General features: G+C 47.1%; 1 protein-coding gene across 2 annotated transcripts in view; it reads left to right on the top strand.

Moving 5' to 3' along the window:
* Window positions 1-16,397, top strand: part of LOC138296885 (solute carrier family 22 member 7-like) — a 248,671-nt gene that overhangs the window by 31,581 nt on the left and 200,693 nt on the right. The gene's annotated exons all lie outside the window — the stretch shown is intronic.

Here is a 16,397-nt window from a genome sequence, read left to right as displayed (position 1 = left end):
GCTGTCATATATCTATGCTGAGTATTAAAGCTCTGAAAAAACACCCATGATATGCATTGTGATAATATCACTGTATTGTTGTATTGAAATGAAGGCAATGAAATAAAACTGAAAGATAAATACAGAGAGCCGGTATATTCTCAGGAGTAAAATGTATGGCAAATGAGTGAAACAATGGGAGTCAAAATCACAGCATGAAAATCTGCTGCTAAGATTAAAACTCAGACTTAATGAGTGAGAAAGTGAGCCATGAGTGGTGCATGGAGTAAGAATCACACTTAGGGCCAAATGTAGGAAGATTCCAAATTGCGAGTTGCAATTTGCGAGTCCCAGCGACTCGCAAATTGAAACTCGCAATTTGGAATGCAGAAAGGTGTCTCAGACACCTTCTGCGAGTCGCTATGGGGTCGCAAAGACCCACCTCATTAATATTAATGAGGTGGGTCGCAAATTGCGGCCCCATAGTGATTTAGGGCATTCACGGGGATGCTGGCCTGCTGGAGTCAGCAGACCACCATGTCCGTGACTGCTTTTTAATAAAGCAGTTTTTTTTTTTCAAAGTGCAACCCGTTTTCCTTAAAGGAAAACGAGCTGCACTTTGAAAAAAAAAACGAAACCTTTAATTCGGTATTTTTCAGGGCAGGTAGTGGTCCATTGGACCACTGCCTGCTCTGAAAAATTATTTTTAATGCCAGACACAATGGGGAAGGGGTCCCATGTGGACCCCTTCCCGTTTGCGACTGGGTTACCATCCACTTCAAGTGGATGGTAACTGCGAGTCCATTTGCGACCGCATTCGCAGTCGCAAATGGAATTGCATCGCATTGAGAGTCGCAAATAGGAAGGGAACACCCCTTCCTATTTGCGAGTCGGAAATGCATTTTGCGAGTCGGTTCCGACTCGCAAAATGCATTTCTACATTGCAAAGTGGCTTTAGCAACTCGCAAACGGCGATGTTCGCCGTTTGCGAGTCGCTAAACCTTTGCTACATCTGGCCCTTAGTGAGTGAGGATTTACTACACAGAGTGACCCCCATGCCCAATAAGATACATTGAATTGAGGAGTGACCACTAATTCATTGAATGAAACAGATGTCCTAGATCCACAACTCTCAACCAAAGTTTGATACTGTGTTCTAAGGAATCAACTGAACCCCAAAGATCGAGACTGTGTTCCAAGGAGTGAAAGACCCAGTGAGCTAGTCTGTGCACCAAGAATTGAGTTCTTATTCAATGAGTCCCATCGACTGAGCTCAAATCCAAAGACCTAGACTGCAATTTACAGTCTCACACATCACTTTCTAAACTTGAAGTATGTGACTTTATGTGCTGTGTCCTTAGGCCAGGGGGAGGCTGAATCTGTCCCTTGTCAGCAAGAGAGCAAGAGAGGCAAAGGGTATTTGCCATGGCTTTGGGAGGAGAAACTATGGTATCTTGGTGTGGCCATCACTCACTCACAAGATGCCAGAAACTTTCAGAGTGAACATTCTGGGAACACTGACTATTACATTGTTTCGAGAGCTGGAAGGAGAGTTCAGGTTTCTGTTCGCTGTAGGGTGATGTTCTCTGGGTGTCTCTTCGGTCCTGGGTTGTGGTGGTGATGGCATTGTCTGGGCACCATGGAGGCACATACTAAGCCAGCATGGCTGTTACTGGGCTCCATTTGAAAGAGGTTTTGAAGAATACAAATTCAGCTGAGTCATTCATTCTTTAACTATGATTCCAGCAGAGAACCAAGATTATGAGGATATCTTCCTACAACCACGAGTACGTACCTTTTCTTTCCATCTGGAATTGGAGTGGGCACATGCAACTATTCTTGATGCAGTAATTCCATTTAGCCCTACGTGGGCTGTAAAAAAAGGGAAAAGAAAATTCTCAAACAGTATCTTGAAGAAACCTCACAAAATAGAATGATTACTTAATCCACATCCTTGGCTGAGACATCAATGTTCTTTGATTTTCTGAGAACCATTAACTAAGGCCTTGTATATTCTACAGAGATTGTTCAGAGTTTTCTGTCTTTTTCCTAGGAAGCATGGAGCTTTGGGGGAGGGGCGGAGTACTGTCTCATTCTTGGGATGGGAGGAGTTCCCATCTGACCACCAGGCAGCAAGGGAGGTAAAGGGTCTTTCTCACAATCCTAGGAGGAGAGGCTATGGCATCTCAGCATGGTTGCTGCTACTGCAGAAGAAACCAGGGGGTAGATTTACTCAAAATTCCTGACATGCAGCACAGCAGCGCAACTTTTGGTGCTGCATTCCATGAAAGAGAAACATCAGAAATGTGCCATATTTACAAAGAATTTTCACATTTCTGCTGCCTCCTTGTGCTGGTACGCTATGTGCAGCCTAGCACCAAAGCAGGTACCCTCTTTACTATGGTGCAATTGTGCCTGCATTAGCGGGATTGTTTTTGTTCAGGAAGGGACACCTTCCTGCAGAAAAGCAACCTCAAAAGACATTTTCATTTGTCTATTTGTAATACGGATGGATCACACATAGAACAGGGAAGTGGTGAGGAGAAATAAAGATATTTTTCCTTGGTATGCCTGACCTGGAAGGCGAATCATTTTGGCTAAGTGTAGACGTAACTAGTGTAATTCTCTTTAGTGTAATTTCTCATAATTACTGCAAAACTACTCACAGTTATGTGTAATTGTGTGAGAAGCGTAATCCAGAATCTAGCACCACAAAATGCACCAATGCATTAAAAAGAGCCTGAGGATGCATTTCCAAGTACAAAAATAGCACTAACTGCCACGGGACATGAACAGTCATAGCCCTCAGTCCCTGGCTCTCTCTTAGTTTGTTGTTCCCATGCTCTTGCAGTAGGTGTTTTGCTCCCAATTACTCCTTGGAAGCAGAAAATCTACTCCTTAATTTCTTAATTCTTTAAACCTAATTCCTTAATGTAGGAAGTTGGCTCTGTATGTACTATTTCAAAGTAAGAAATAGCATGCACAGAGTCCAAGGGTTCCCCTTAGAGGTAAGATAGTGGCAAAAAGAGATAATTCTAATGCTCTATTTTGTGGTAGTGTGGTCGAGCAGTAGGCTTATCAGAGGGTAGTGTTAAGCATTTGTTGTACACACACAGACAATAAATGGGGAACACACACTCAAAGACAATTCCAGGCCAATAAGTTTTTATATAGAAAAATATATTTTCGTAGTTTATTTTAAGAACCACAGGTTCAAGATTTACAAACAATACTTTAAATGAAAGGTACTTCACTTAGGAACTTTAGGAAATTTGAATTAGCTAAATAGCAGATACAGTTTTCATACAAATGGCAATAAGCTATTTTAAAACTGGACACTGCAATTTTCAACAGTTCCTGGGGGAGGTAAGTGTTTGTTAGTTTTGCAGGTAAGTAAACCACCTATAGGGTTCAAAGTTGGGTCCAAGGTAGCCCACCGTTGGGGGCTCAGAGCAACCCCAAAGTTACCACACCAGCAGCTCAGGGCCGGTCAGGTGCAGAGGTCAAAGAGGTGCCCAAAACGCATAGGCTTCAATGGAGAAGGGGGTGCCCCGGTTCCAGTCTGCCAGCAGCTAAGTACCCGCGTCTTCGGAGGGCAGACCAGGGGGGTTTTGTAGGGCACCGGGGGGGACACAAGTCAGCACAGAAAGTACACACTCAGCGGCACGGGGGCGGCCGGGTGCAGTGTGCAAACAGGCGTCAGGTTTGCAATTGAGTTCAATGGGAGACCAAGGGGTCTCTTCAGCGATGCAGGCAGGCAAGGGGCGGGGCTCCTTGGGGTAGCCACCACCTGGGCAAGGGAGAGGGCCACCTGGGGGTTGCTCCTGCACTGGAGGTCGGATCCTTCAGGTCCTGGGGGCTGCCGGTGCAGTGTCCTTACCAGGCGCCGGGTCCTTGAAGCAGACAGTCGCAGTCAGGGGGAGCCTCTGGATTCCCTCTGCAGGCGTCGCTGTGGGGGCTCAGGGGGGTCAACTCTGGCTACTCACGGGCTCGCAGTCGCCGAGGAGTCCTCCCTGTAGTGTTTGTTTTCCACAAGTCGAGCCGGGGGCGTCGGATGCAGAGTGCAAAGTCTCAAGCTTCCGGCGGGAATGTGTGTTCTTTTAAAGTTGCTTCTTTGTTGCAAAGATGCTTCTTTCTTGGAGCAGAGCCGTTGTCCTCAGGAGTTCTTGGTCCTTTTAGATGCAGGGTAGTCCTCTGAGGCTTCAGAGGTCGCTGGACCCTGTAGAACGCGCTGGAGCAGTTCTTTTGAAGTGGGGAGACAGGCCGGTAGAGCTGGGGCCAAAGCAGTTGGTGTCTCCGTCTTCTCTGTAGGTTTGTCAGCTCAGCAGTCCTTCTTCGTCTTAGGTTGCAGGAATCTAGTTTCCTAGGTTCTGGGGAGCCCCTAAATACTGAATTTAGGGGTGTGTTTAGGTCTGGGAGAGCAGCAGCCAATGGCTACTGTCCTTGAGGGTGGCTACACCCTCTTTGTGCCTCCTCCCTGAGGGGAGGGGGGCACATCCCTATTCCTATTGGGGGAATCCTCCAAAATCAAGATGGAGGATTTCTAAAGGCAGGGGTCACCTCAGCTCAGGACACCTTAGCGGCTGTCCTGACTGGTGGGTGACTCCTCCTTGTTTTTCTCATTATCTCTCCTGGACGTGCCGCCAAAAGTGGGGGCTGTGTCCAGGGGGCGAGCATCTCCACTAGTTGGAGTACCCTGGGGCATTGTAACACGAAGCCTGAGCCTTTGAGGCTCAATGTTAGGTGTTACAGTTCCTGCAGGGGGGAGGTGTGAAGCACCTCCACCCAGAGCAGGCTTTTGTTTCTGTCCTCAGAGAGCACAAAGGCTCTCACCACATGGGGTCAGAAACTCGTCTCTCAGCAGCAGGCTGGCACAGACCAGTCAGTCCTGCACTGAACAATTGGGTAAAATACAGGGGGCATCTCTAAGATGCCCTCTGTGTGCATTTTTTAATAAATCCAACACTGGCATCAGTGTGGGTTTATTATTCTGAGAAGTTTGATACCAAACTTCCCAGTATTCAGTGTAGCCATTATGGAGCTGTGGAGTTAGTTTTTGACAGACTCCCAGACCATATACTCTTATGGCTACCCTGCACTTACAATGTATAAGGTTTTGCTTAGACACTGTAGGGGCATAGTGCTCATGCACCTATGCCCTCACCTGTGGTATAGTGCACCCTGCCTTAGGGCTGTAAGGCCTGCTAGAGGGATGACTTACCTATGCCACAGGCAGTGTGAGGTTGGCATGGCACTCTGAGGGGAGTGCCATGTCGACTTAGTCATTTTCTCCCCATCAGCACACACAAGCTGGCAAGCAGTGTGTATGTGCTGAGTGAGGGGTCCCTAGGGTGGCATAAGACATGCTGCAGCCTTTAGAGACCTTCCCTGGCATCAGGGCCCTTGGTACCAGGGGTACCAGTTACAAGGGAGTTACCTGGGTGCCAGGGTTGTGCCAATTGTGGAGACAATGGTACATTTTAGGTGAAAGAACACTGGTGCTGGGGCCTGGTTAGCAGGGTCCCAGTACACTTTTCAGTCAAGTCAGCATCAGTAGCAGGCAAAAAGTGGGGGGTAATGGCAACAGGGAGCCATTTCCTTACACTTAATTACTCAAGATGGTGTAGTTGCATAATTTTGGTAATTTTGTATCACAAGAGTAATTCATAATTACTGCAATTGCTCAAATGTAATTAAAATTTCACCCAGGCCCTACTTTGATGCTTTCCCAGGTTGACAACTTTTTGTAAATCTGGGAATACTCCACATTCCATGGCGGATGCATGGGAATACCCACAGTCCAGGTATGGAATGCCTCCCTGCAGCAAGGTACCACACAGTAGTACAATGTGCTATCTTGCGTTACTTTAGATTCACTAAACCAAGCACAGCCATGCAATATGGCTTTGAGTGGCTTAGGAAGTCCCAGTTAAGGGCTTGCATTTCCCTGTAACCCCTTGAGTGACACAAGGGCAGTGCAAGCCCTCAATAAATCTGGCCCCAAATTCTTACTGTGTTAGTCTTTCCAATCCCATGTTGCTCTTTTTGTGTTTTCAGCCTAGTTTGTTTGTCTTTTTGCTGGAGGGTGAGACACTCTGGGTGCCTCAGGTGTCTGGCATCGCGTGGGTGACAGCTGTGATGCCATTCTCCAGGATGCATGTCAGTAATTACACAACCCCTGGTGAGCAGCCAATAACATTTGAGAGCCTTTATTTAAATGCTCTTTCTCATTCCACACTAGAAGAGTGTGCTAATAATTCATACTCTAAAGGAGTGATCTAAAATGAAGTTCTCTGTGAATGTATGGTATTAGTTTACACTTTGAGGACATGCACTAGTAACTATTGCTTGGGAAAATGTGTTACTAGTTAATACTCTAGACACATATTGAGAATTCTGAAGGACGACACTGGTAGTTAATACTTTTGAGGCATACTCTTGAAGTTAGTACCACAGTAATGTGAGTTACTAGTTACTTCTTTGTAGGGGTATGCTACTAGCTTAATAATAGGGAAGCAGTTATTCCTTTGGAGACGTGTGCTGTATTTAATACTCTGGCAGGGCATGCTGCTATGTGCTGAGGTGTGCACTCGTATTCAAAACATTGGAGTTTGGATCAGTAGTTAATACTCTGGAGCTAGTCCTGAATCTAGAAATGTACAGCAATTAAAAGCTTGGTGGCTGCACTGATATTGATTACTCTAAAGGAGTGCCTTAGTAGTGATTTAGAAGAGGGACTGAAAAGGTCCTTATTACTCTAGAAGAAATGCCTTCAAGAAGTGATCAAGTAGAAGTATTCCCTGTTAGCTAGTACCGTTGGGAAGTGTGTTTTTACTATTTTGCTGGAAAGAGCTGTTGGAAGTCTACAGCTAATAATTTCTAGTTCATACTCTTCTACTCTATAGGCTAGTAATTGATGTTCCAGAAGAGTATACTAATAGTCAAGGGAGTAGCCAGAAAATTAAAATACCCCCCACTTTGAAGCAAAGTTCTTATGGCATCAATCAAATGAAGCAATTAATCACAACCCTACACAAAATAGCTCTCCTGTCTCTTCCATCCAAGTATCTATCCACCCATCCTGCCCTCCTTCCATCCACCAACTGATATCCACCATTTAACCTTTACATTCTGTCATCCATTCATTCTTTCATCCGTCATTTAGTCTTTCACCATTCTGCAGGTCCATCCATCCATCTGCCCGCCCATCTATATCCAAATCTATCCATCCATCTCCAAACCTATCCATCAAACCTATCCATCCATCCAGCCATCCATTCTTTCAACCATCCATCCTTCCATCCACCCTTTTACTCGTTCATCAATCCTTTCACTCATCCATCCATCCCTTTTCTCATCCATCCACTCACCCTTTCCCTTCACCCATCCATCCATTACACTCATCCATCCATCCTTTCACTCAGCCATCCATCCATTCACTCATCCATCTACCTTTCCTTCCACTGATCCATCCATTTACCCTTTCACTCTTCCTCACTTCCTTTCACTCACTCATCCATCCATCCATTCAGCCTTTTACTCTTCAGTCCATCCACTTACCATCCCTTTCATTCATCTGTTCATTTTTTTACTCATCCATCCTTATACCCATCCTTTCACTCATTCATCCCTCTATAGTCCACTGTTTCACTCACCATCCAACTACCTAATCACTCACCCATCCATCCATTCTTTCACTCACTCACTCATTCACTCACTTAGCAACCTACTCTTTCACTGTAATTATGAGCCTTTGTCTGCTGAGTTGTAGACAGTAGTTGCCCATTAAGAACTCCATCCTGACTGTAGCTGCTAAAGAGGAGGGTTCACAATGCACCTGTCGAAACCTATCCATCCACCTCCAAACCTTTCCATCAAAACTATCCATTCATCCTTCCCCTCACCCATCTCTTCATCCATCCTTTCAAACCTTTAATCCATCCATTCACTAATCCATCTCCCCTTTCTAATCAACCAACCATCTCCCTTTTCCATCAGCCATTCATCCCTTCACTCATCCATCCACACTTTCACCTATCAATCGATCCATCCATCCATCCATCCATCCTCCTGTGCACTAATCCATCCATCCAACCTTTCACCATCCATCCATCCATCCTTTTATTCAGCCATCCTCCCCCCTCTATTCATCTGTCCACCCATCCACCCATCCACACACCCATCCATCCGGCCATCCAGCTATTCATTCTTTCACTCACATATCCTTACATTCATCATTTCACTCATTCAAACAGCCATCTCTCCATTCACCCTTTCACTCACCCATCCATCCACTCTTTCGCTCACACATCCATTCATCCTTCCTTTCACTTACTTACCCACCCTTTCACGTTGTTTATGAGGCTTTGCTTGCTGATCTACATAAGAACTCCACCCAAACTGTAAATGCTAAAGTGTGTGGGGGGTTCATGGCACCCCTGCTAGTAGTATATACAGCACAGGAGTGTCTTATTGGGTGACACACAGGAGGTATTCGATCTTTTTCATTTTTCTCAATTGGGCATGCCATTTTTTCACTTTGAAGTGGATGAGATTCAATGTGCAACTCTTGCTAAAACTGCTGAATAAATATCTGTGCTTTAATTGAATTGGGAGAGGTGTTTCCTTGACCGGCTGCAGGTAGCTGAGTGGTAGTGGGAGTAAGGAGCAAGGAGGTGTGGCTGAGGGGAAACAGCCACATCGCCACCAGGCCCGCCAGTGTGGGTGGACCACCAGGGCCGGCGTGGGCGTCCTCCGGGCCGGCGGCATGCCTCACACCGCCCGTTGTATTACAAGGTGATTACCGCCAGGGTTTTCGTGGCAGTCTCCCTGACACGAAACCCCTGGCGGTAATGCACCCGGCGACAGGAATAATCATTCCTTTCGACCCTACATGCACCCCCACACCTCCACACACCTATACAGACACACACATGCATGCACACACACCCCATACACATTCACGTCAGGCACAGACCAACCCCCCCCCCCCAATTTCAGTTGAACCACCTACCTGACAGGGCCACACTTCAGCCTCATCGAGGAGGTCGTCTGGGAGGGGGAAGATGTCAGCGGTGACGGGCCACATACCTGCCCATCACCGCTCATGGGCCCCAGGTCCCATTGTCAGCAACGCGTTCCCATTGGATGGTGCACGGTGGTGCAGTGACCACTCTTCTAAAATGTGGCATATAATATGGCAGGCCGAAACTTCATGTCGTGGCAGTGCAGGTGGTGGGACCGTCTCTCTCTCTCTCTCTCTCTCTCGGCGTCGGTTGGCCTGGCGGTGGCTGTAATGTGCACATATTTTGGCAGTCTCCTGTGTGTGCCTCTTTATACGGTGGACAGGAGACCGCCATCACTGGCGATATTTTGGCAGCCGTCAGTGCTGCGGTCTTACCGCAATACTGCCAATGTTGCAAGAAGGGCCTTATTATTCAATTATAAAATATTTTATGAACCTTTTTTATTACAAATTAATGTAACATTGTTATTTAAATATAATGAAGTTACTTTTAATTAATTGTAAACATCATAATGTATTAAAGCACAGCAAAATATATTTTTATTCAGTGTGGGGATAAATGTTGAACATAAAAATAGAAATCTATCTATCTATCTATCTATCTATCTATCTATCTATCTATCTATCTATCTACCTATCTATTTATCTATCTATCTTTATATTTATACATATGCCTGTCTATCTCACCTCCCTCTCTCTCTTTCTGACTCTTTCCCTACATAAAAATAATCTTTAAAAAAAAAAAGGTTAAAGTGACATTATATTTAGGTATTAAAATAAGATAAAAACAAAAACACTGATATTCACCATTTGTAGTTTACTACACTAACTATAACTTGTGACCCACCCACACACTACTTATGACCCTACAAATGACATCACTAATGACATGATAAATGACATCATTGATGATATCACTGATCAGTTCTCAAATCACTGGTGCGGTCATCTAAGCTACTGTACCTCAAATGAACCATTAGATCATAAAAAAAAAAAATTAGGTAGAAAAGAGCACACAAATACATATACCATAAATTTAACATATGTGTATGTGTACAAGTATGAAACAAAACAAAATGTAGTGCTGCAGATAAGCAAGTCTGTTCTACTATGATAAAACGTATATGGTGCACAATTTAGTTTCCAGTAAAGTTTTAAATGCTAAAACTTACTTCATGTAATCAATGTAGAGAGACTGAGGGCCTAATTATGAGGTTGGAGGGCAGGCCACTGGCCCCCCAGCCCTGTGGAAAGGAGACTGCCAAGTGGAGAAGTGTGGCACAATGGTTAGAGCGGCAGACCCTGATGCAGAGATCTGGCCCAGGACCAGGGCTCAATTCCAGCATTGGTGGGTCTTGGGCTCAATTCCCTTGGACCAGCTAATTCTTGCCTTGGTGTCTAATCTAATTAATGGGTCCCACTCTGTAACTCTGGGCAATAGCTGGCTTAGGTGGTCATTACAACCTCGGTGGTCTTTTAAGAAGACCGCTGAGGGACCGCCGTGCGGAAGACCACCATTAGTGGCGGTTTGCCGCTCAGCGTATTATGACCGTTGGCTGCCCTCCGTTGTTTTTCCGACGGAGAGCCGCCAACAGCCATACTTGCGGGCGGCGGGGAAGTGGAGGTTTCTCCACCTCCACCGCCACGCCAACAGAACACCGCCGAGCTAATCACGTCCTGTGATTCTGTGCGGCGGTGTTCTGTTGGCGGTGTGGTGTTGGCGGAGCTGCCCCCATGGCTCCCGTCCCCTCCCGGCGGATCGACGGAACAGGTAAGTCGATCGTCCGTTAAGGGAGAGGGGTGGGGGGGGTGTTGTGTGGGTGCATGGGGGTTTGCATCTGTGTATGTAGGGGGGTGTGTGAGTGCGTGTATGCTTGCGGGGTGTTGCGTGTTTCGGAAATGTGTGCGTGTCTGTCTGTATGTATGTCTGTATGGATGTGTGCGTGAATGTGTGAATGTGGGTGTACGTGTCTGAGTGTGTGTGTACGTGTCTGAGTGTGTGTATGTGTGTTGATGGTGCCTGCGTGCGTGTCGGGTGTGTATGTGTAAGGTAATGTCGGGGTCGGGGTGGGGAGGGGGGCCCTGCCACCTTTGGGGGGTGGCAGGGGTGGTGTAGGGGAGGGAGTTGGGGTGGGGGAGACCGCTATCAGTGCCAGGGAAGGAATTCCCTGGCACTGATAGTGCTTACCGCCATGGATTTTATGGCGGTTCCTACCGCTGGAAATCCACGGCGGTAAGCCGGGTCACAATACCGGCGGCGGTATTGTCACGGCCGCCGGGCTGGAGACCCAGGTCTCCGGCCCAGTGGTCGTCTCTGCCCTGGCGGGCAGAACGGGGAAGCTTTGGATGACCATGGCGGTAACCACCATGGTCATAATACTAAAAAAAAGACCGCCGCTTTAACACCGTCCGCCAGGGTTGTAATGACCCCCTTAATCTCCACAACGGCCCTCACAGTGGTTGGATGCCTGGCTTTAACCTGGGGCTGTCTAGGAGTGGGCGTCTCACAGGGAAAAGCCAGGAGGGGTTCCACAGTGGTATTCATACAGTGCCTTGAGACCCTAATGGGTGAGTAGTGTGCTATACAAGTGTGAAGTTTACAGTTTTTTTTTTACAGAGCTGGTGGTCTCTCCCCAAGGCCCCATTACAAGGTTTCCACTGGGATGACTGGCGGAAACCTCAGAAATCTGAGGTTTCTGACAGTCAACCCACTGGAAACCATGTGGGAGCATTTGCCTTGGCTCCTCCTGGAGCCAAGGCCAATGCCGTCGTACAGAGGATACTCTAGGCACCCTCGGAATGCACACTGTCTGTTGCAGCAGACAGCGTGCATAGAGTGCGTGGAGAATGCAGCAGCCCCGTAGCAAGCTTTTTTTTTAAAAAACACAGTAAGACTTTTGGATCATTAAATCCATGACCCCAGGAGTGATTACCATATTCTAAAAGCAGCCCTAGCTGGAGCTCTATGTTTTTCAGCTAGCGTGCAGAGCCCCCTTGTGATTGGTACTATGGCTGCACTTTGTAGCTTGAAAATTGTTAGAAAAAGACTCAAAGACTCAAAGACATATTGGTGTTCTTATTCTAAATAAAACCTGTTGATTTTTTTAAATGAAAATCATTGTATTAACCATTAAACTGTGTGGATTAATGAAACATGCATTTCATTAAAATTATTGATGATTTTTTTTGACAAAGACAATACATGTGCATTATACATGCTCATTTCCTTACACTTTCATAAAGCCAATAGGAACAGTTTTTATGTTTTGTTGTTCTGATGTTTTGACAAAGTCAGTAGGTCTGCCTAGTATCCTTTAAGTTCAGGAATGCATGCCCATGGGGTTTCTGCATCAGGCCCTATGCGCAACCTCCTGCTGTGACCGACATGTGTGCAGAGCGGGATGGGCACCGGCAGGGGGTTGAGCACAGGGCCTGGCTGTAAATCATCCACTGCTTATGACCTCGTATATTACACCACTCATGACATGTTCTATGACATCATTGATAACATCACAGCAACATTTTAAATTACAGCATTGATTGATAAAACTGTGCATGGCGACGGCATGAGTTACAGTTACATTAGGTCATGAGTTATAGTTACTTGCAATAACTAGAACTGGAGAATTTCATTGGTTTTGTTTGTTCAAAACAGTATGTTTTAACTGAAGTTTAACTGAAGTTTTCACTTAACCATAGAGTCCCTTTAACCTTTGACATTTCGGTAGACAGTTCTATCTTTTTAAATGTAGTGACATCATATAGATACTACTAGTAAAATACCTTTGTAAATAGCTGTAGGAAGGTAGCCTCTTTCTAGCCTTGTTACCCCCACTTTTGGCCTGTTTGTGAGTATATGTCAGGGTGTTTATACTATCTCACTGGGATCCTGCTAGCCAGGGCCCAGCGCTCATGCTGAAAACCCTATCTTGTCAGTGTGTTTGATATGTGTCACTGGGATCCTGCTAGCCAGGACCCCAGTGCTCATAGGTTTGTGGCCTATGTGGTGACTAACTGTATCACTGAGGCTCTGCTAACCAGAACCTCAGTGTTTATGCTCTCTCTGCTTTTACAATTGTCACTACAGGCTAGTGACTAATTTCACCAATTCTCCTTGGCACACTGGAGCACCCTTATAATTCCCTTGTATATGGTACCTAGGTACCCAGGATATTGGGGTTCCAGGAGATCCCTATGGGCTGCAGCATTTCTTGTGTCACCCATAGGGAGCTCAGACAATTCTTACATAGGACTGCGACTGCAGCCTGAGTGAAATAACGTCCACGTTATTTCACAGCCATTTTCACTGCACATAAGTAACTTATAAGTCACCTATATGTCTAACCCTCACTTAGTGAAGGTTAGGTGCCAAGTTACTTGGTGTGTGGGCACCCTGGCACTAGCCAAGGTGCCCCCACATTGTTCAGGGCAAATTCCCCGGACTTTGTGAGTGCGGGGACACCATTACACGCGTGCACTACACATAGGTCACTACCTATGTGGAGCGTCAGAATGGTAACGCTGAACATGGCCATGTAACATGTCTAAGATCATGGAATTATCACTCCAATACCATTCTGGTATTGGGGAGACAATTCCATGATCCCCCGGGTCTCTAGCACAGAACCCGGGTACTGCCAAACTGCCTTTCATGGGTCTCCACTGCAGCTGCTGCTGCTGCCAACCCCTCAGACAGGATTCTGCCCCCATGGGGCCTGGGCAGCCCAGTCCCAGGAAGGCAGAACAAAGGATTTCCTCTGAGAGAGGGTGTTACACCCTCTCCCTTTGGAAATAGGTGTGAAGGGCTGGAGAGGAGTAGCCTCCCCAGCCTCTGGAAATGCTTTGATGGGCACAAATGGTGCCCATCTCTGGATAAGCCAGTCTACACCGGTTCAGGGATCCCCCAGCCCTGCTCTGGCACGAAACTGGACAAAGGAAAGGGGAGTGACCACTCCCCTGCACCTCCCCTGGGAGGTGCCCAGAGCTCCTCCAGTGTGTTCCAGACCTCTGCCATCTTGGATTCAGAGGTGTTGGGGCACAATGGACTGCTCTGAGTGGCCAGTGCCAGCAGGTGACGTCAGAGACCCCTCCTGATAGGTGCTTACCTCGTTCAGTAGCCAAACCTCCTTTCTCTGTAGCCAAACCTCCTTTTCTGGCTATTTAGGGTCTCTCCTCTGGGCTATTCCTCAGATAACAAATGCAAGAGCTCACCAGAGTTCCTCTGCACTTCCCTCTTCAACTTCTGCCAAGGATCGACCGCTGACTGCTCCAGGATGCCTGCAAAACCGCAAAAAAGTAGCAAGACGACTACCAGCAACCTTGTAGTGCCTCATCCTGCCGGCTTTCTCAACTGCTTCCTGGTGGTGCATGCTCTGAAGGCTGTCTGCCTTCACCCTGCACTGGAAATCCCAAAGAAATCTCCCATGGGTTGACGGAGTCTTCCCCCTGCTAACGCAGGCACCAAACTTCTGCATCACCAGTCCTCTGGGTCCCCTCTCATTTTGACGAGCGTGGTCCCTGGAACACAGGAGCTGGATCCAAGTGACCCCCACAGTCCAGTGGTCCTTCAGTCCAAGTTTGGTGGAGGTAAGTCCTTGCCTCCCCACGCCAGATGACAAACCTGTGTACTGTGGGATCTGCAGCTGCTCCGGCTTCTGTGCACTTTTCCAACGATTCCTTTATGCACAGCCTAGCCTGGGTCCCCAGCACTCTGTCCTGCATTGCCCAACTCGCTGAGTTGGACTCCGACGTCGTGGGATCCTCCTTTGTGACTCGGAGTTGACTGCTGTCCTCAGATCTTCCAAGTGCCTGCTCCAGTACTTCTGCGGATGCTGCCTACTTCTGTGGGGGCTTTCTGAGTTGCTGAGCTCCCCCTCGGTCTCCTCCTCCAAGGGGCGACATCCTGGTCCTTCCTGGTCCCCAGCAGCACCCAAAAACCTCAACCATGACTCTTGCAGCTAGCAAGGCCTGTTTGCAGTATTTCTGCGTGGAAACACTTCTGCAACCTCCAGCACGCCGTGGGACATCTTCCAGCTGAAGGAGAAGTTCCTAGCCCTTTTCATTGTTGCAGAATCTTTGGCTTCTTCTACCCAAAGGCAGCTCTTTTGCACCTTCATCTGGGTTTAGTGGGCTCCTGCCCCCCCTAGACACTTGCGTGACTCTTGGACTTGGTCCCCTTCCTTTACAGGTCCTCAGGTCCAGGAATCCGTCTTCAATGTTTTGGTGGTGCTTGAAGTTCTTGCAGAATCCTCTATCACGTCTATTCTGTCTTTCTGGGGTAGTAGGGTAACTTTACTCCTACTTTTCAGGGTCTTGGAGTGGGGTATCTTGAACACCCTTACTGTTTTCTTACAGTCCCAGCGACCCTCTACAACCTACCAAAGGCCTGGGGTCCATCCGTGATTTGCATTCCACTTTTGGAGTATATGGTTTGTGTTGCCCCTAGGCCTATTTCTACCTATTGCATTCTATTGTGATTCTACATTGTTTGCACCACTTTTCTTACTGTTACTTACCTGTTTTGGGTTTGTGTATATATATATATTTGTGTATATTACTTACCTCCTAAGTGAGGGTATCTTCTGAGATACTTTTGGCATATTGGCCCTCATTACAACATTGGCGATAAAAGCCGCTTACCGCCGTGCAGAAGTCCGCCAACACACTGCCGCGGCCGCAGAATTCCACCACGGTAATTATGACCCACAGCTCGGAATCCGCCAAAATCCAGACACCCACACAAGTCCGCCACACCAAAGGTCAGTGATAAACTGCCAATAACAAAACCTCCAATAGTCACGTCAACAGGAATACGCCCACACTATCACGACCCATGAGGCGGTCTTTCAACCGCAGTATTCCATTGGCGGTACACACCGCCGCGCTCAAAATACACACTCTTACAAAACACTACCACATTGGACAAATCCAAATACACACACCTGATACACATACAGACACCACTCCCACACATCTAATACAATATAAAACACACACCCACATCACCCACAAACCATTATGTCAGCAATTGCAACAGAAGGCCAGAGGGAGACACCACCAGAATAGCATCCACAGACACACAACACCATCACTCACACAACATCCAAGTACCTCAGACAACACACCTCCAAATATCACCCCACACATCACAACACACACCACCCCACACACTACCCACACCACCCCATGGCCCCGCAAAGACACCCCAGGTTCTCTGAGGAGGAGCTCAGGGTCATGGTGGAGGAAATCATCTTCGGATCACAGGTGCAGCACACCACCATAGCTAGGAAGATGGAGCTATGGAGAAGAATCGTGGACAGGGTTAACACAGTGGGACAGCACCCAAAAACTAGGGATGACATCAGGAAGAGGTTTGAACGACCTACGGGGAAGG

Source organism: Pleurodeles waltl, chromosome 5 (genome assembly GCF_031143425.1).
Source record: "Pleurodeles waltl isolate 20211129_DDA chromosome 5, aPleWal1.hap1.20221129, whole genome shotgun sequence".
Classification (NCBI taxonomy): Eukaryota; Metazoa; Chordata; class Amphibia; order Caudata; family Salamandridae; genus Pleurodeles; species Pleurodeles waltl.
This window is presented reverse-complemented; position numbering and strand designations above follow the sequence as displayed.